This window comes from Chaetodon auriga, chromosome 21, assembly GCF_051107435.1.
Source record: "Chaetodon auriga isolate fChaAug3 chromosome 21, fChaAug3.hap1, whole genome shotgun sequence".
NCBI classification, from domain to species: Eukaryota; Metazoa; Chordata; class Actinopteri; order Chaetodontiformes; family Chaetodontidae; genus Chaetodon; species Chaetodon auriga.
This window is the reverse complement of record NC_135094.1, coordinates 5,183,342-5,204,408: the sequence shown is the minus strand read 5'-3', so window position 1 is coordinate 5,204,408 and position 21,067 is coordinate 5,183,342. Positions and strand designations below refer to the sequence as shown.

At 39.9% G+C, this 21,067-nt stretch overlaps 1 protein-coding gene across 1 annotated transcript in view; it reads left to right on the top strand.

Moving 5' to 3' along the window:
- ralyl (RALY RNA binding protein like) overlaps positions 1-21,067 on the top strand; it is a 135,135-nt gene that overhangs the window by 24,485 nt on the left and 89,583 nt on the right. The gene's annotated exons all lie outside the window — the stretch shown is intronic.

Below are 21,067 nucleotides of genomic sequence, written 5' to 3'. Positions count from 1 at the left end.
ATGATACTTCACAGTTCCTGTCCCTGCTTTCACTCTGCTTAGTATCATCACACTGTCAGACATTTTCCTTTGCCTCCTCTGTAGCAAAGGGGGCAGTCATTTATCCGGCAAAGCCACAATTGACGGGACACTTGAGTTGGGCAGCTGATGCATAAACCTCAGGCATTATTACGCTTATAAATCCACAGCTTTTTCTGGCTTTGGAGAATATTCACACCACCAGTATGAGCTAACCACATATTTACGTTAGCGTTTCGTTATCATTTTCTGCTGAAACCCACTGATATTTTTGAAGTGAGAGTGGATGCCAAGTAATTCTCCGCCAATATACTTAATGTGCCACAGTTGTTAATAGTTATTCCTCATCATAAAGCATTGGAGGACATTAGCCCAGCTGGCTGTGGTCATTCCATAAAGAATATCACACAGCATTAATTCAGGCCTGTCTGGAGTCTTTTGTAAAGTCATTCTGAGCTTTTATTCTTAAATATTGTGCAAATGGTGGCAGAATATAACACTAAAATACATCCAGAGCACAGACAAAAGGCAAGAGTCGCCCCGTCCAGTAAACTCCAAACCAAGTGTAATAATTGGAACGTTTGGCAAATACAACATGATCAATATGAACATTGGTGTCTTAACTAGATACATCGTGTGATTATTGTGTAGAAAAACATAATCAAGATGCATTAAAATTAAACAATTAATCAAATGAATGAATTACAGACTCTCATCTGAAACACATCAGACAGGGATAGTGTATGTACATATTTACAGAATGCAGCATGTGATATACAATTTAATGCATATGTTATCTTATTATTTCTATTTTATATTTTCAGAAAATTCTTTTTTAATGTTGTTTTCGCTGTTTACTTATTACTTTAAATAATGAAAAAAGGATAAATCCCACATTGCTGCCACTGTAGCTGCTTTTAGACGTTGCTGTAATTATATAATATTTCAAAATAAATAGATTAATATTCCTGAAATAAACAAAACAGCAGAATCTGTAATTTTGTCTTTATTATGACAGCAGCCTGTGAAGCCTCTGACACACTTCACTCACCACAATGGCTTTGACTGGCATTTCTGATAAGTCTGTCATTTAGCATGATTTTCCTTCCAATAGGTGCTGCCGGTGGTCGCAGACGTGCTTAAAAGCGGTTCAAAACCTGGAGGAAAATTGTTTAGAAAATTGTTTGTAAGTCGTCATTATCAACCCACTTGTCAAATGTTTTCAATAGTTCTAAACGGAGCAGAAGAAGAGCTTGAAAACACCACACAAACATCTCATAAATGCTCAGAGATTCCATTAATTTCATTTTCTGCCTTTCCTAAACGGTCTTAAACACTTGTTTAGACTTTAATTTGAGTGGTGTTTTAAGTCTTAATAGCTGCATTGGTGAGATTGATGCTTCATTATGTTATGGCCGAAAGATAAAAGTGTGATTTTTTTTTTTTTTTTTTTTCCATAGCTTATCTTTTCTTGTCTGTTATGATTTCATTTTCACCACAGAGCAAGTCCTGGCAAAGACTTATACGTTTAGAAGCCTTATCAGAGCTTCCTTTCAGCCCTACTAAGCCTTTGTAGAAAGAGCTCTCTCTGCATTTGCCTCTTCCACTCGCTCCATCTTCCTTTAGCCTGCATCTCTGGGACATTGATGATAATCGCTGAACCTCAGACAAACGCCAGCACCGTCGCAATCTCCGGACGTCCCGCTTTTCCGCGTTGACCACAGGAGCATCTCTCAGCTGTCCTGTTGCTGTTCTTACACAAGCCGTCGAGTCGTTATTAATCGCTTTTAGACGAGATACTTCAAAGTCCTCATTTGTTAACCTTCATCTGTCAAAGACTCCCCAAGCTGATCCCAGGCAATTACTCATTGTTGAGGATGGGAAGATGAGCAGTTCATAATCAAGCAGCTGAGAGTTAAGAAACTCTTTGTGACTGATAGCGAGTTGTCATTAATGGCAAAATAATAAAGGCGCAGCGTGCCACGGGGATGCCTGACAGGCAATGGAGTCGAGAAAAGATGAATTAATTAATCTTCCCACTGAATCGGTCTGTGGACCACGTTGGCTCTACTCAGTCATGTTAAGTGTTTCCTTTTTGTCCTTGGAAAAGTTGCCTTTTCAAGTGTTACCGCCTGCAGTGAATCAGGCCTCGGAGAGGATGTACTGTCACTCGCAGTCAGATGCTGATTGGGCTCCTTTTTATCCTACTTAAACTGGTTCTGTAAGCGTAGGAACAAAGCAAAATAATAACATCCTCATACTTAAATGACTGAATAGGTCGATCGGCAGTGACTCCCAGACGACATATGGAGGGAAGCAGTGATTCGTCGTTTGCTTCACGTTCTGAAATAGTCGCTTTGGTTTATCTCAAACTGGCACACCGTCACACTGGACCTTCTTTGTTGTGTGTTAATGTGAAAACCTTTTCTCAGGTTTTGGCACTGTTAGCTTTACTGTTACATACATTACGGAACTTAAGTACAGTACTCCTTGTACTATGTCACCTGACTTCCTCCTTTAAATATCTGTGTTATCCTTCTTGCACAAACCATCTATACGGCTGTTTTTCTGGTGAGGCTGCAAAATAAAGTGCAGAAAGGCAGAATAAATGTGAGGTTTGAAACAAATGAAACTGATCCAATTGATAGGGAAAGTTTAATCCAAATGTTTAAGTTTAATCACGATAAACCATTTATTTCTGCTGGAGGGCGAAAATGGTACCCAGCATAGTAAGGCAATCACCCCGCCCCTGAAATTTGATCTTTAAATTCTCTGAACACACGGCTTCGCCTTTTACTCAATGTGACCAAGAAAGGAAGTACTTTGAGAACAAAACAGGGATTTTCTTTCCTCCACTGCTACACATAACAATCTAAACACTGCTGCCTCAGAAAAGCCTTAAAGTTTGCAGTTTAATTTCTCATAATCACTGTGTTAGGAGGAGAAACAGCTCATTAAAATCTGACCACACACTGAAACATAAAGCAAATATCACCTTATGCTCTTCAGATAGACAGTCGCTGAGTTCAGGGCTGCGATGCCTGAATGTCAAAACATAGTCAGGCTGTGAATTTTGCCAAAATGAGTCCCACAATACCTCAAAATGCTGGGCAGCAAATTATTTCTTTTCTTCCAAATGACTTCTTACTGGATGATCAGTCTGCTCTGCACACACAGTACAGTGCAGCTGTAACTGCATGTTTAGTCCATCTTGCTGGAAGAAAGATCCTCTGCTGTTGCTTCCCTTTTCTTTTACCATCAGAGTCTTTTTGTTGTTGTTTTTGTTTATGAAGTTCTTCCTCATCCTGAATTTCTCTTGTTACATTTCCACAAAGCGTCTCATTAAATGGCTTCTTGCAACAGAAAACAAGTTTAGCATTGGGTCCATCGAGTGAGTAAAGGCTTTCCAGATGTTGAAATTAAAAACACTCGTCGGATTGTTATATGACATTATTGTTCATTAATGTTAGCGGATGATGTCACACTTAATTTGAAAAAAAGAAATAAGTTTTAACCTTTCTTGATATCCACTTTTTTGCGGTTACTGTGCACTGCTGTCCAGACTGCAGTGAGATGCAGCTTTGCAGTCATGTCTGCTCACAGTTATGTTCATATACAACACATTTTCAACAGCACATATGTTTCGAGGGAAATTCAGCCAATTTACACTTTCTGTGAAGTTAATGAGGAAATGCTGTTAATGTTCTTGGCATCTTGCAAACATGTTAACGCTGAACTTGAAAGTGAAACGTTCACTGAGCATATTTAATTTGTTTTCCACCAAAATAGGCATCATATCCTAAAATACACTACCCTCTCATCATGACTACAACATAATTGCATCATTATGGGTATGTTTAGGCACTGTTAGGGAAAGATCATGGTCTGTTTTATTACAGAAAAAGTCAGCAGTGACTGGAGTCTGGACTGGAGCCCTGGATTCTGGTGTCACAGTCCTGCACTTTGTTGGGCTGCAACGATGACCACTGAACGTAGAAGCTGTCACAGACAAACACACAGCAGGACAGCCAAAGCTAGCTAGCTCGCCTCAGCTCATGCTAAAATTAATTTCCTTACCAATTAGTGGATATTGTACATTTAAAATGTCCATTTTGGTAACCTGACATGATGAAGAATAAACTGCTAACGGTATCTTAGTAGAGGAGTTACTCAAGTTTCAGATTTTACTCTACTTATTATTTATTAATTTAAAACTGATGTATTACAATTTAATTCAAATATTGACAGACACTCAAAAGCCAAACAGAAATACATTTTTTATAACTATGACCTTTAAGTAAACCACATGCAGTTGATTTTCTGAAAATTAATTTGGACAAGAAAACCAGATGAACACATGCTGTTTGTAGATTCTTCATTTCCCCTTCGTTTTGTCAAGATTATCCAAAAGCAGAGTGCAGCGTCTGCTTTTTTTATGCATTTTCTTGGGTGACATTGTCAGCTTTAAAAGGCATATAATTTGTAGTTACTGCTCGTTGTTTAGGTAAACAGCTAATAGGACCTGAAGCTGTGAGGAAGTTTGTCAAGGTCGGATATTCTAGGATGTATTTTCATCACCGTTCATCACTGAAGCTTCTCATCATTCTCTAAGTGGAAAAACAACTGCCAGTGCTTATAATAACTGTCTGTGAAGTGGAGTAGCATAACAAAGCATTAATACATTTCAGAATTATGTTTCATTGTTTGCCGATAGATGCAGTGAATCCGCCGTCCTACCAGAGACCCACTAATGAGGAGCTGAGGTTTCCAAAAGCATAGATTTTTTAAAAAAAATGAGAGAGAGACTCAACGGGAATGACAGCCGGTGTACACGGAGTTCAGCATGTGCCTTTCATCGTTGCATGACAAACAACTGAGGCACAGCAGGGGGTAAAGCAAATAGTAATGTGTATGCCAGGAGGAAGTGCAGCGAGGAATATAAACGAGGATGAGAGCAAAGACTTGTGGAAGGGAAGAGGTCGAAGGAAATCTGTTTCAATTATGTCGAGAAAGGTCAACTGTTGTGATGACAGATTATTAAACATGCAATGAGAGAGTACATTATTAATAATCCATACATCTATATAATGAACGTTCATGAATACTAATTGTCGGAGGAACAAAACGCACTTTCAATGGCTTCCTTGGAATGCATCCCGTCAGCCTCGAGCTTTTTTCTGGATGTTTTTCCCTTGATGATTTCTATACTGTGATACCGGAAAGCCCTTTGACTCTGACGCAATGAGATAAGCCAGTTATTTTGACTTGACTTCACATGGAGGTCACATATAAAGTCTCAAAAAAAAAGTGCTGAACTTCGTGTGGTTGAGTCATGTTGGAAGAGGCCTGAAGGATGTGCACAATTTGGAAGTGGAGTAAAATCATTAGATTGCTGTATTTTAGGTTACATACATTATGCATACATCGTATATGAGCTGATTATTTATTAACGTATCTATGATATTATGTCTTTCTTCCCTTTCTTTCCCATCTTTTTGATATTATTTCATTCGATATGATTTTTGGCTCATTTTAATAGTAAATAAAAATCACCAAAATAACTAAGAGGTGATTCTTCTGCTTTAAATTGCACTCTTTATCACACAGTTGATCGTCATATACTCTCTGCTGATTGTCTTTCACCTGGTTCACATGACATTTATTGGTGAGAAATATATATATATATTGTTCTCAGAAGTTTTAAGATTTGCATGAACCTACTGAAGAAGTTGAAAATGATGTTATTACAAATGAAACTGACCTCTTTAATGTATGGTGTTCCTCAAGGCGTCGTTCTTGGTCCCCTCCAGTTTTCTGTGTGCATGCTTCCCCCTTGCCCATCATTCATCACTTCAATGTCACTTATCACTGTTATGCTGATGACACACTGCTTTTTTTCTTTAGTTCTGCACTTCTATAAGTGTCTTGTAAAACATGTTTCACCTCCAAGCATAAGCTGTAATAAACTTGATGACATCGTCACAGTTTGTTTTTTAAACTTAGCTCCAAAGCCAATTAATGTATACGTAGTAGTGTAATGTATAAAATCAGTGAATACCTCACTCGCCCTGAATTATAAACCTAGAGAAAAAAAAGCAATAATCAGTGGAGTCTTTGCCATGTTTCCAGCCTGTGTTTACATTTGAGCATAATTTGTAAGCAGAAGATATCAAAGCATATACAGCACAATACATAAATACCCAGTGGTATTAGTGTGTATCACTGGCAGTTCTCCAGGCAATGGTTTGTGACATGATGACAGCAAAGTCATCTTTTTATTTTTATTTTTTATTCAATTTAGTTTCTTTATTTAGCCTGAAACATGCTGATTTCCCACTTTTGCTCACTTAGCTGGCTGCTTTGAATAGAAGTGAAGAAAATGCCTCAAAAACAAAACTAATTAACAAAAGCGATCCCACGGCACAGCAGTAAGATGACATACAGGCCTAATTATCAGCTTACTGGGATGTGATCTCAGCTGTCTGCTTCTCACATTCATCAGCTGCCTTTATCTCCTCTCTAGAAGCTGTAATGAAGTAAAGCTTTGTGTGTGTTTTGTCTTGCAGTCATGTCTGAAAATGAGCTGTAATGTACATTTTTAGCATAAATCACAGTGTTTGCAGCACTTCATGTTAACATTATGAAGTAAGCTGTGGTGTTGTGAATGGAAATATACAGCTGAGAGATGATTACAAGAATCCGTCCTGATGATCTTTGACAGGTAAAACGCTGTGAAACATCTGAGCTGAACAACTAGTTTGAATCTGCTGATAAAGCATCATATTGAAATCTGATTAGGTGAAAGATCACATGTATCTACTCTTTATATTATGGTGGTGCAAGATGGTGTGATTTATCCTCTAGTTGGAGTCGGTAACATTGGCAGTATTTCATCAAATCATGAAAAATAAATAGCTTTACTTTAACTCAGCTGATGCAGATTATTAAAGACATTAGCCGATAAATCACCTTAAATATACAAAAGAAAGATAAATAATCAGGACGTGCATCAGAGCGTTTTTCCGTCTTCACATGCACAGCAAAGAAAATATAAGAAGTCAAGGCGACAGAAACAAATGTTAGTTTTCATATGTGCGTTCTTTGCTTTTCCATCTCACTTGTCTGACACATGAAAGTTTTTAATAACCTCGTCGCTTGGTTCACCAGGACGTCCTCCGGGGCCGACCGATCCTACCTGTGGATGGTATAAACAAACCATCAGCACTTTCTCCCTGTGTGATGTTGCACAGGAGCAGGTTTTTTAACATGCAAACAAGGCTTCAAATTTAGCACATCGCTCCCATATCTGCTTTCATTATCAGATTTCATTTTAAAACAAATGTGAACAAAGTCTAACTCCATCCAAGTGGCTTGAGAGTTAAGCTGAACGCGATAATTAGATGCTGGCTAAGCCTCTTGTGTGAGGCATATAGTTTAAAAGCATAATTAATATTCATGTAGTTGGCGTATAAGCTACAAATCCCTGTCGAGTAAAGCGAGCGTTCTCGTCACAACTGGGCTGTTTATGCAGAGAAACGAGTGGAGAAAACAGCCGCAGTCAGCATCCGTCTCTTCGTTCTGATGCTCACAACAGAAAACTCGAACCATGAGCTGCTAGTTATCTGCAGACTGAGAGAAGATTTCAGATCATTGTATTCTAATGCAGCAAATCACCACGAACAAGAGCAACTTTAGCGTTTTCTGTTAAAAAAAAAAACTGCATCATGTTTTGTGTAAAGATTACTTGGATTTGTCCTGGGATTAAAATAAGGCTCATCTCAACAGCTCACACAAATACAAGAGGAGGAATAATCATCCCGAGAAGGTTTACTAGTCCTGAAAGATTGTAAGAGCAGGGAGTTTAAGATTTCCTAACCCTCTGCCTGAGATGAGTTACTCAGCTCTGTGCACATGATGACCACTTTTAAAAATGCATTTTTTTTTTTTTCCCCATTAAGAACCTGTCATTAATTAAAAGTTACACGCTTGAATGAGATTTGGTTAAAAATGAGCTTTGTTTCATTTCATTTTTTGTTTGTGTTTCCTAACTGAGTTAATGATAGAGCCTGAGGTTACTTTGGTATAATAATTACATTTATGATGAATAATAGGATGAATTATTCATATTCATTGTTTTTTTTTTAATTGCTTTAGAGAAATTGCTCCTACAAAGAGCAAAATAAAGAAATGTGTCCTTGATGAAGTTCTTAGTCATTATGTAACAGCACTCAGGCGGGTGATGTTTAGTCTCCACTCTGCAAAGGTTTCATGTGAGGTGCCGTGCAGTATGTCAATAATAAGGCAAGATAAGGACCCTGCATTCAGAGCTCCAGCAGAGCTCTATTATGTGCATTTTCCTCACAAACACGCTGCATGTTTTCGGAGTAATCATACATGTTTCAGCATTTTGTTCCCTCTATCCAACCATTAACACCTACTTTCAGCAGCTAATAATGACTCATGCAGCCACTTCAGCCCCTGCACCTAAAATTTACTTTGCTTGAATTTGAGGGCGTTTTTGTTATGTCATGACACACTGTGGGCACTCAAAGAAAAAGCTACACGCTGACTGTTTGTGTGGTTTTAAAAATGTGTAAGACCTTCTTTTTCCAGGGTCCAAGCCACAAAACTTCTCTCCAAAAATGGAAGTTAACAAAGGAGACACTCGAAAGTTGACCCATTATCAAGACAATGTGATCTTTATTTCTTATTTGTAGAAATGAAAAGGAGTGGTGCAGTCAGTACAATACTACTTCCACCTACAATTACAAAACACACAAAGTGTCCTTCACTTTGTCCAAATTCAGTTTCTTAACATCCATTCACCAAGTTATTGTTATTTGACATCATACTTTCTGGAATGTGCTGACTTTATTTTCTATTCATAGCCTCTCTTCAGTTTTCAAATGATCTAACCAAAAGTTTTGGATTTCAGGAAGTAAATCTGTGAGGATTCTCAGTCATCCAGGTCCTGATTATCCAAGGAGAGTTGAATCCATGGCAGCTGGATTTGGTTGCAGAAACCTGGAAACATTTCGCCTCTCATTAAAGGGGCTTCTTCAGGTCTAACTGGCTGGTGGGGAGTTCCAGGTGTTTAACCTCTGTGGGGTCGTTATCAGGGTCATTGATGCCACCCGGTTCGTTAGTGCTCCCAGCTGCTGTAACAGCGGTCGTTAGAGTCGTGGGAGTCACCTGAGGCCAAGTGTAAAAGACAGTCGCTGGAGTTGTCACATGAGGTAAATGTGATTGGTTGTTAAATCTCCTGGAAAGCGATGGAACGGACAGCTTTGTGGGTGGGTAAGTGGTGCTGTAAACCTCCTCTGTTGAGGGGTGGTTTCTCTGCTTTGACGTAAATTCAAACAGTAATTTTAAGATTATGTCTAACAGCTTTTTTCTGGCTTGCAATAACCCCCCCCCCAATTCCATAGCATCATAACCACAGTCCAAAACCAGAACACACTGTGTTCTTAGCACTATACAGTCTTGACCCTATAAATGTTTGTCACAATGCATTTTCCATTTCCTCACTCTTACAGAGCCTGTGATACTGCAGAATAGAATCTTGAAAGTCGACCAGGTTGTGAAATTTAAATCATGTCAGTACAACCTGATCCTGCAAGTCCAAGTGGCCTTGCAGCAAAAGCCCAGCACTATGGGCAGCGCGTTTTAAAGCCAAGAGGCTCATGGCACACAGCTGAGGCTGGAAGCTAGTCAGCTAGCTGCGAACCTCACATGCCAAAGGCACCAGAAAAAGCCTTTCACTACCACTGCAGGGTTCAGTGGGAAGGAACAATGGCAGGCGAGCATCCTCAGACTCTCTCCTGCCCTCTGCTTTCAGGAGAATGTGTTTAAGCAAGACCTGCATGGCTGCCAGAGGTACTGCTGGCCTCTTTTCGCTATCAGCGTCTGCAGAATCTGATTAGGAAAGATGTCCGTGGCTCCTGCTCCAGCCGCTGGGAGCCCTCCTTCCAGAAGCACCTGTGCCTACAAAGTGAAACCAAAAAGCAGCTTGGCTGAAGTAAGGCAGCATGTAGCCCTGCTTCGAGATGAGCCTGGACACACAAACAAGCAAACACACACACACATAGTAACTACTTTCCCCTCTCTCACCCATTTTGTACTGTTCCATCGTTTAAGTGCCCAACAAGATGCTCAGTTTTTGTTACTAAAACGTACCAATACTAACCTTCACTCTGCATGAAGGGTTGTACATTAGAGGAGAACAGATGACAGGATAAAATCTTCCAAAAAAGTTACATTTGTTAAAACATTGTTGCAAATGAAAAGTCCTGACACACTGACATTGGCCTTTTCTGCGTCATAGCCCACGATGTGTAACAGGTTTGCTTCCCCTTACATTTCACCTTTACTTGACGAGTCTAAAGAAAGATCTCTACCTCAGGGCTGTTCTGCTAATCGATGTACAACAGAACGGATATAAACGAATAACCAATACATATGAAATGTATGACTCTCTGTGTATCACATGTAGGTGGAAACAATCCATAACACAAAGATAAATATAACAATAAGAGATTTTTACTTATTACCTGTATTTCATGCCTCTTATTTCATCCGGAGCACGATGAGTGGAGCGTGGCAGAATAAGGGAGGAAATACAGCATGTGTGCTGAAGCATTGGAAGCGTGCTGTGCATTAGCCCTCATCACTTCACAGCGATGTTTTGATTCGACTCTGCTTCCAGTGGATTGGATTGACTTCCTGGAGATCAGTGCAGCTGAATTCCTGCAGCAGAATGTATCAACCGGCAATACTCAGCCGAGCTAAACTTCTCAGTGAGAAGGTTTGCGCCTGAAGACAAATGACGTTCAGTCTACACATGTCTGGTATGTTGTGAAGCATCTACTGAGCCAGAAAGAGTCCAACACAGCTGGCTTCAGGGAAGCTATGAAATGGAGACTAATCAGTCTCATGAAGCAGTTTGCTCACACATTTAGATCACGACTGCTGTCTTTTAGTTTCAACCTTCATTCATCGACATCAACTGCAGATTGAGAAAACTGGACTCAGTTTGCCTGAACTTAGCGGGCAGCTGTTAATATTGTATTAGCAACCAGCGCTGCTAGCATCAGCTGCACATGTTTGAGTACTAAGTAGCTTTTTTTTTAGCTAACAAGGCACATCAGCCAGACATCAGCCACACATAAAACCAGTGAGTTTGAAATATTTCCCGGTCAAAAATACACTTAAAAAATGTTAAGAAAGAAATTAAAATAAAGGTGTTTGGTCCACTCAAAGTCCTGTATTGACAAATAATACACCACCTTCAGTTCAAGCTTTGCATGAGAGATGTAACTTGATTTTTTTCACAGTGTGACAGGAGTCCTGAGGCTAAAACAGCCAGGGTAGCTTCGCAGTGTGACGGCAGACAGGCTTTAATATTTGCCTTTAACTCCGACTGCTGGGCCACGATTCCTGACTCCTGTTTTCAGCTGAGTTAATTTTTCATTTTCAGCAACACAGAGGCATCAGGGGTAGAAAATCAGAGGTGACAAAGACTTATGCAGAGGTCTTTAATGCATCAAAATCAGACACATCCCGCTTTTGTTTTTTTTTTCCGCACTTTCAAGCAGATATATAAATGGGAAACATACAGCGCTTGAATACCAAATAATTCCCTCTGCATTTCATAAATGGCCTTGAAAATCCAGAGGACAAATTGGCAATTGCAGGTGATTTTTTTTTTATCCCCCCACATCCACAGCTGACAAATAATGACACTAGCCATTACATAATCTCACTTTGTGCGGTGTGTTCATTCGTACCTAGCGGCTCCTTTGCTATTATGTGCACTCAGAAAAGAGCGAGGAAGGAAAGCAGGCAGCAATCATGTCCATCAATATATATATCTTTCACTGTATTTTCTCATCCAAAAGTTGAATGCAGTAATATTCTACTATCCTATTACATATTTCAAGTGAATGCTGCTTTTTTTCACTCAAGTATTTAGGTTGGTGCAGATATCTTTAAAAGCCCAGAAAATGTGGTTTGAAGTCTTTAATGTGTCTCACAACATTAAAGATTCATGCCCAAAGTTTGGAACATAATGTTAAGGTACTATTTGTTATGATTTTAGCAGTCAAAACTCTCATTTTGATTGAAATCATGCTACGCTCTGATTGGTGCGCAGAAATATGTCACACCATCAACCGAGCTCAGCTCACCGCAAACCAGAAGAGAAGAGCGCAGACGAAACAAGTCCCGAAATCTCTCATGTGAAGTAACCAAAACTGATGTAAGCTTGGCAGAAAATGTGTTGATGTTGGAACCCATTGCTCACAGTGAGAAGCTGATCAAGAAAATAGGTTTCCAGGGCCTTTGAAAAACCTACTGTATTTGGGGGAACTGCTGCTTGCTGCCATATGCAGCAAGTAGAGATATTTTTAAATAACACATTAAAAGCCAGTTAACTGATAACGGTTTTAGCCACACGCAATTTAGTCCTAACAGTCACAGTTGGACCAATTTCATGCTCCTGTGATCGAACAAAGTACTTAAATGATTCAGCATCTGCGAAAAAGTCCAATGAGATGGCCATTATCAGAAATCCAAAGCGTACCCGTCCCTACCTGCATCTCCGGCGTTTCGTGCCCTGCCGTAACGCCGTGCAGAAAGGGCACGACACAGAGAAGAACAGAAACGCTGCGTGCAAACAAATTAACTGTCATGTACTTATGTTAATTAATTATCAAAAGGGCACGCGCAGCACGCAGCACAATCAGCCTGTCTCCGTCCCACAATGCTCATGGTCGTGTAGTGGCCAGGAGAGCCCCGCTACTTGGTGGTGAAAAGGTCATCCTGCCTCGGTCTCTGTGGGCGCCTGTGGCGGTCGCGCCAAAATGGAAATATCCCTGTGTGATGTGACAATTACTCTGACTGCTGTTAACAAGGTAAGTGCATCAGATGTGTGCGCATCTGTTCGGAGGGACCTTTCTTCCTCCTCTTCTTCCCCCTGCGCCCCCTCTTTCTTTGTGTTTCTCTCGGCGTAGGGCTGTTGGGCTGTTTACCTCCCCTTTCAAAGCCAATTATTTTGTTCATCAGGATGTGAGCTATTTTTCCAGCTCCTTGTCACCGCCTGAGCACAATTAATTCAATGCAGAGGACAACATCTTCCTGAAGAATCCTCTTTCTCTAAACTTAATTGGAAGCATAAATGCTTTGTAGGGTGACACTGCTGCACGCTGTCAGGAAATTGGTGAACTTTGTGTCCGGCCGTGCGTCCACACGTCTCTCTGTAGTTGTCTGAACCTTTGACCTGTCAGTTCATACTTTTGCTTGCCTCTCTTGACAAGACATCAAAATGAGCATTACTTGGAGGGGAAGGAAAACACAGTGTGAGTGAATACAGAAGGCCTGTAATTGGGTCTTATTTCGCAGCCAGACAACACGGAGGAGAGCGCCCTGGTTTGCATGAGAATTACAACAAGTGTTATTTAGATGAGAACGACTTTGACTATTTGACATATATAGCATGCAAGCAAACAGACAAATGCAGTCCACAGGGGCAAAGGAAAAAAAAAAAATACATATATATATATATATATATATATATATATATATATATATATATAAAAAGTCTGGGCCTCTCAAAAATAATTTTAATCTGATGTTTTTTGTCATTTAACTCCAGTAGAAAAGCAGAGGACAGTTCATGCTCACACTTTATATTAAGGCACACATATCCATCATCAACTAGTTGCTTATTAGCATGCACAGTGGCACATTGATTCTTTCTTAGTTATTATGAAAGCATAAAAAACATCAGCAGTTTAGCACTGCACTCCTGGAACATCGTGGACAGTTTTAAAAAGGGGGGCAGAATCGATGTAGCAGAACCAGACGTGGTCTTCTTTATTCTTCTTCCTCAACGAAACTTGGCCTATACATTACCCACAATGCAGCTCGACAGACGACAGTTCAGTCGACGTTTTAGGTGTGTTTTGCTCGCAACTGCTGAGGTAGCCTCAAGCAGAGATGAGGAGCGGGCTACAGAGGTCTGGTAAGCTCACTTATTTCTAACTCCACACCACCAGATGGTTTTCATCTCCAAAGCGACCCGACGCTGACTCGAGTGACATCAGCCATTACAGAAACGTCTAATATTAAACTCAGAATTCAATCTCACAGATGTCAGACCAGCGTAGCCTTAAGTATGTGTACTTTGGGTAAATTCATATAGAAATTCATATAGACATAGTATATTAAGCGTAGTTTAAAGCTGAAAACCAAAATATGACCTTCTGAATGTCAGGCTCAATCGAACATACTCGTCAAAATTATCTCCCGCTTTCATGGTATAACATAAATCTTGAAGTGAGAATATATCCCCCGAGATTTTTGCTAATCAGTGTGATATAATATTACCACTGCAAGTTCCACATAAAAGGCTTTACTCTGTTTACCTGACTTGAGGAAAAGATTATGGATCGTGGGTTAGGAGCTTATGTTTCGTATCTCCAAAAGCTGATACATCTATCTCAGTTTGTGACTTTGATGACACTGTTTCCTGACGTACAAATGAAAGTCAAAAAGACACTTTAAACCCTGCACTGGTTCTAACATCTGCTTTATCACCATGTCGATCCCATTTCAATCTATAAATAAAGCTACAAATGTACAGAAATATTTTGTAGAGCTGCGACACAAAATAAAGAAATAAATCACGGCATCTTATGATAAGAACATCCTCTTGTTATAATGAGATGCTTTTTTCACGAGACTGTAAGCGCCGGATCTCATAAGCTGAAGGTTAGACAGAGGAACAAAGATGGTGGAACATGCTGTCCCATAAAGAATAGTCTCCAGCTCTCAAATTTCACTTTGCTTCTGTCTCTGATAGAGTTGACAAAGTCCTTTGTAGTGTCTGCATACTGATGACAATCCCGTTTTAATATCATACTGCAGAGCGGCAGCACAGTCCTATTGTGTTAGCTCTGAAAAGGAGCTGACGAGTTCATTAGTGGTCCCTTCCTGTTTCATGCGATATTGCATTTTAACCTGATGGTTGACACTGAAACATGCAGCTCAAAGTGTGGTGGAAAAAAGTCAATGAAAATGAATTTGAATTACTGATAATAACATCACTCAAATTAACTTTGAAGTCACTGTAATCCTTAAGATTTCAGTGTGGCTTGATTTGGTGACAGTCGGTGGTGTAGTGGTGCCTGGAGAAGTGGGTATACTCTTAATTTTAAAGCCCATCCAGCAAAGGATAAACACTCTGTGTTATAAACAGTGATGCGTAAGACCACTCTTGAATATTTACTTCACCCAAAAATGGGCCACTGGTATTTGCACATTGCCACTTGCCTTCAGCTGCTTGTCTTCAGGGAGGAACTGTCACACTTGTGCACACGGAGGTACAGGAAAATAAGAGGTTGGATCCAACTGCAGGACACCAAGCAGGCAGGTTGAAGAAACAAACGCAAGCTTTAATAATACAAGGCTGATTCTGGTCAAACAAAACAAGAACACAACAACAAGTGAGGGAGCAGGCTGAGGCAAATCCAAGAGCTGAGGAGAAGAACGAAAAACTGAACTAAGAACAAAGTGGGATGACGACAAAAGCATGACAAGGGGAGAGATGCAGAAGACCTGGAAACACACAGAACACATGAGAGTGAGCCTTCAACACACAAATAAGAAATACTTATTGACAAACCATAATTTTAATAGCACCAATGTAGCATCGCAAGGTCATTTGCAATTTCAAAACCAAAGTTTTGTTGACTAGTTCCTTCATCTTTCCTATTAATTTCACTTCCTTAGTATTCCAAAAGCCAGATATTGGTGCATTATTATTTGATGTATACCAACTGGGCAGGTAGACTGCAGGCAATGAGGCAATGATATTTTTCCTAGGATGGCGAAGGCAAGTCTCACCCTACTCTGCCTCTGATTGGGTTACTGGGATATTCTTACCCTAACCCTAACCAATAATCACTCCTCATACCTAAACCTACCCAACCCAACTAAAAAAGGCAATAGTTACCTGAGGGAGAGTAAGGCAGGTCATGCCTTCATCATCCTAGGACAAAAATAATACGCTGCCTATTAGAGGGTATTTAGAAGTGAGTATATGCAATGCCGACTGGAAAATAAGTCAGTGTGTGAGTGTACATCAGTGTATACCTTCACTACACCACTGGCAGTGAGCAGTGACTTCTTCAGAAATACAGCAACTACATGCTTAAAGTGCAGCCAAACAAACTCATGTTGCTTTGAAGAAGCCAGTCATTATTTCCATGAGCAACCACAATTTGATTGAATTTAAGTAGTTTTCCACACAGCAGCAGGACACAGTGGAGTTTGCTACCATCCCCCTCCTTGTTCCACTTGTTGTTTGTTTTTTTTAGAAACCTTTTTGATGACCGCTCTCAGCGCTAACCTTGATTTGCGAATATTCACTGCGTTTCATGTGACGGCCTCACAATGAAAGCCACCCCGTGTTTTGCCAGCCGAACATTTTCAATGTGAAACAGGTGCAGTTGGAAATGTTGGGTCTGTACTAGCAGTGATGCAGCTACGACACAGTGCAGAGAGAGCGAACAGTCACTAGCACGACTGATATCAATGCAATGAATTAAAAACAGTAAAATGCTGGATTATATGCACGCAGTGTTTCCTGTGAATCCCCTGTGTATGAGAAGACAATATGAATACTGTGCAGGAACAGCCAGTGACAATAAACAGGACTATATAGAGAGATAATTGCTGAATGTACAGTAAATACATCAAATAGATATTGCAGAAACCATAAATAGCATCCAAAACATTGTTTGATTTCATGAAATGCTTTAAGACAAACCAAACAATGAGCCGTTTGTCTCCTAATTGTCTGAGGTAAACCTTCTCCAGTAGGTCTTAAAACGTATTATAAACCGTTAGTCCTAGACACCAGAGGCCGATCGTTTTCTTTTTCTTTCTTTCTTTTTTTTTTTTTAAAACTCTACATATCTGCAAGACCTCTAAGAGTCAAACATGAGGATTTTCTGCAGGGTGACTGCTGCTCATGTCAGTAAGCCGCCTCATGTCCCAGCAGGCTGCTGAGGGTCAGTCAGCTCGGACAGAGTGCAGCCATTGACAGGGACAAAGGGAAGAATGAAAATGAAGCTGCCACATAAACACATGGGAGATCCATTCAATTGAGTCTGATACCTAAAAGGCATTGCTTGACATTTTTTTTCAAACTGACCCAGCCCACACAAGCACATTTCCAACCTTTAAAACATGCATCACGGTGATAAAAGCCTCCCCTGCAATGATTTTACTAAAGCCGTATTCCAGTGCTGATATTAGCAAACACAGGCAATGCAAAAAGGCTTTCAAGTATATTTTCATTTTGAATTATTTGATATAATCCTTCCACCTTAAGCTCTAGATTTGTAAATGTAACCCATTTATTGTAATGAGCATTAAATCCCCTTACAGTTATGTGTGCACACTCCATTTATTTTTGATTAAAATATCCTGCACGATTTCAGCAGACTCCTTGACAAAATGGTAATTAAAGAATACAAATCCTCTCATTGCATTAATAAAGGAAATTAATTCTGTCCAAAAGTTGTTTTCTTTCTTCTTTTTTGTATTTCCAAAGGATCTCATGCACTACCAGCGCTCACTGAAGTGGGTTGTGTGGAGGATGAGCATTCCATGACAATAAATTTTAGAAACTTCATCCAATTTAACACAAAATGTCACACAAAAAGCAGAAAATTAAATTATTATGTGTTTTTATTCTTCCTGAAATGATTATATCCCTTCACAGAGGGAATTTTGTAATATATCACTCAGAGTCGGGGCACTGGTCCTTCACATGACACCTTAGTATCACAAGAATTCGCTTCATCACTGAGAGTTTTTATTCATGTTTTAAATTTGTTGTTTTCTATATTGCTGCATGTTGCACTTCATTCCAGATGATAAATAATGTAATAACACATATTGATTAACGCATCTCGGGAGGAAATACTTTGGATGTGTGGAAAGGCCCACAAGCCCACATGTTTTCAGCTCTGCCTCTGATTGGCTCTTTATGGCCAAAGGCAATGAGTGGCCCTTGCTCTGTGCTAAACTAATGAGGAATTCATGCCAGATTTATGAATTATGATTCTGTTTAGGTGCAAAACCACCAACAGTGAATACATGAGATTGAGGTTAGATGGAAAACATGTGTTGTTCGTTGTGTCTTTCGCCTTGCAGGAGCTGTTTATCACACAGAAAAAGCTCATGCCAAAAGGTAGATATGATTGATATTTCTTATTTCAGATACTGAAAAAGGGTATTCCTTTAACCTTGCAAGTCTCTTTCTGATGCGCCAACACGGCTGATAAACAGCACATACCTGAAACCTGAATGTGTATCGCAGTAAACATGACAGCATCTCCTGTTTATGGTCACATATGTATAAATCATGTTGAGTGAGACATAAATTCTTTATATACTTGTATGTCTTCCGCGGCGTCCATTACAAGCTAGGCAGCATTAAACTGGGAGAGAGGTTGAATTTAAGCCAAATGACTGTTTGTCAATAACAATGTCATGCATCAGTCATAGTTTATTATAGACTGTGGTATTGGATTATAACATATTATGCTGGCTGCGGTTTAATTGCATCATTTTCTCCGCCCACGTGTTGGCGCGTATCTCCATCTATTTACTATCCAATTCTTAAGTTAGACCTCTGCAGCTTCCTGAATCACCTCATTGACAGTGAGTTAGGTCATGAACACCCCCAGGCATCGATAATTACAGTCTGACATGTCCTGCATGGCAACACGCTGACCATCAAGTTTAGTTAAGAGCCACAAAGACCAATGTGCCATGACACTGTTGACATATAACACCAAATGAGATGGAAAAAAAAAAAAAAAAAACAGTGCAGTACAGTATGTTGCCAAAGCGACTTAATAGGCTCTGATGGCTAAATGAAAGGAGAGGTAAACACTTTCCGTGATAAGGTGCTAGATTTGTCTTCAAGGAAAGTTTGATCACCGTTCTTAGACACCCAATGCATTCTGTAGAGACTGTAAAGCTTTTTACATTGTGCCTTCATGTGATCTGAAAAGTAAATTAAATTAGACAGTGCTTAAGGTGGAAACAGTGCACCAACCATGGCTATGATGAATGAATGGTGACAGTTGTCTCCAGCACTGCGTGTTACATGAACTTGTACTGAATTTTGTCTGACAACTGCAGTCAGACACTAATGCATCAATAACACATTATTACTTTCCTGTCTGGCACAATCAGCAATAACCTACATTTCTCAGGTGTATTTATTTAGCAAATGAGAGCGAGAGAAAGAAAGAGACAGAGATGAAGGTGGTGGTGGGGGGGGGGTGAATCCAAAATGCCGTTAAAATGCCGTTAAAACCGAACACGAGAGTCACCTCTTTGGGTTCTCGGCTGGTACAGTACATGAATAAATTAATACAGCGTCTGTGTATATGCCTGAACAGTGGTTAGGCAAGTTTAACATGCTGTGAAAGCCACCTAGTTTCAGCACCATGGACAGAGCCAGACAGCATGAAGGGTATGGTACTGTAGTTTTAAATATCCAGCTTCAGCACCACGGACAGGGCTAACACTGTTGTTAGTTCTATATGGTAATAATACATGTTTTCAGCTTCAGCACCACGGACAGGGCTAACACTCATTATCTCAGTTCCAGCACCCTGAACAAGGATAATACGCATTATTTCAGTTTCAGCACCCTGGACAGAGGCTTAGTGATTTTAAACGAGTCTGATACTGGTGGGCGTTTGTCTTAAATCTACTACACTCCGTCAGTTTCACGGGCTGGGTGACGTTCAGAAAATGACACTGCTGTTGGTTTGTTCTAATTCGTGCATGTTTAAGCACCTTGGACAGGGCTGTGCGAGATTAACAGTATGTCACGTCCAAATTTGCTCACTAGTTGCTCTGTAGTTCATTTTAGAGTGTGTTTGCCAATTTGTAATGCCGTCCAAATGTCTAATAAAACTTAAAATGTAGCCTACATAGTGGACTCAAAATACCTTGTACAGTCAGTGGTCATAAATCATGTAAAAACTAGCATTATGCATTGAGCAGACAGAAAAAAAATACATCTGATTAGTGTCTAGGGAGCCTTTATTTTGCCATCTAACACATTACAAAGTAGCGAATAGAGAATAAATGAACAACTCCAGACGCAGCCGACTGTTGTGAGTTTATTTGTGCTTGTGCAGGTCTTCAGCACCACGGATGGCGTTAGGTGGGGTTAAGAATATGAAACCATTTAATCATCCTCGTCATAGTATGTCCGCTGTTTTGTAGTATTGGCTCAGGCTTGAGTTGAGATGTTTCTTAGTTATCTCACTAAGAAACATCAAGCCTCATGCACTGTGTGTTTTCTCCATCCGACACATTAACTAGTCCTCTACTTAGACTCCTCTGTGTGGTGAGCAGTAAATAAGTGACTCATTTGGCGCAGACTATAGTGCTGTTGTTTGTTTGTTTGTTCTAAATTGTGCCACGCTCTAATTGGGGGTTGTTGAGAATATTGTCTTTGTTTGCGTGTTCTAAATATTTCTTAACTCCCTCAGTTTCAGACAGATTGTGGTGAAACCATTGTTTCCTCTTCCTCTGTTCCAGCCGCATGGACAGGGCTGGTTTTGTTTTGTCTTAGATGTGCTACGTGGAAGACCGCCTGATATTGAAAGTGCAGCTGTGCCTCTATTCCTTCCTATGTGCTAATTGTAAACAGTATGTATGACACAGATTGTCTTATTATCAAAATACTTAACCTTCTTACATTTAATACTAAGAGGCAATGATAAAATATGTACTGACAGTGACCATCAATCATACTGCAGCTTCAGAGTGTTGCTGCCAATTAAACTTCTCTAATAAAGACAAAATGATTTTAGAGTTTTCTACAAAACTCTTTTACCGTCATCTGCAATTTGTTTAAATGTTTTCCAGCTGTGAGCATCTCCTCCATCTTCTAGCATCAAAGGAAGATTAAGAAATCAAACATTTTTATGATGCATTCTGACTTGTTCTC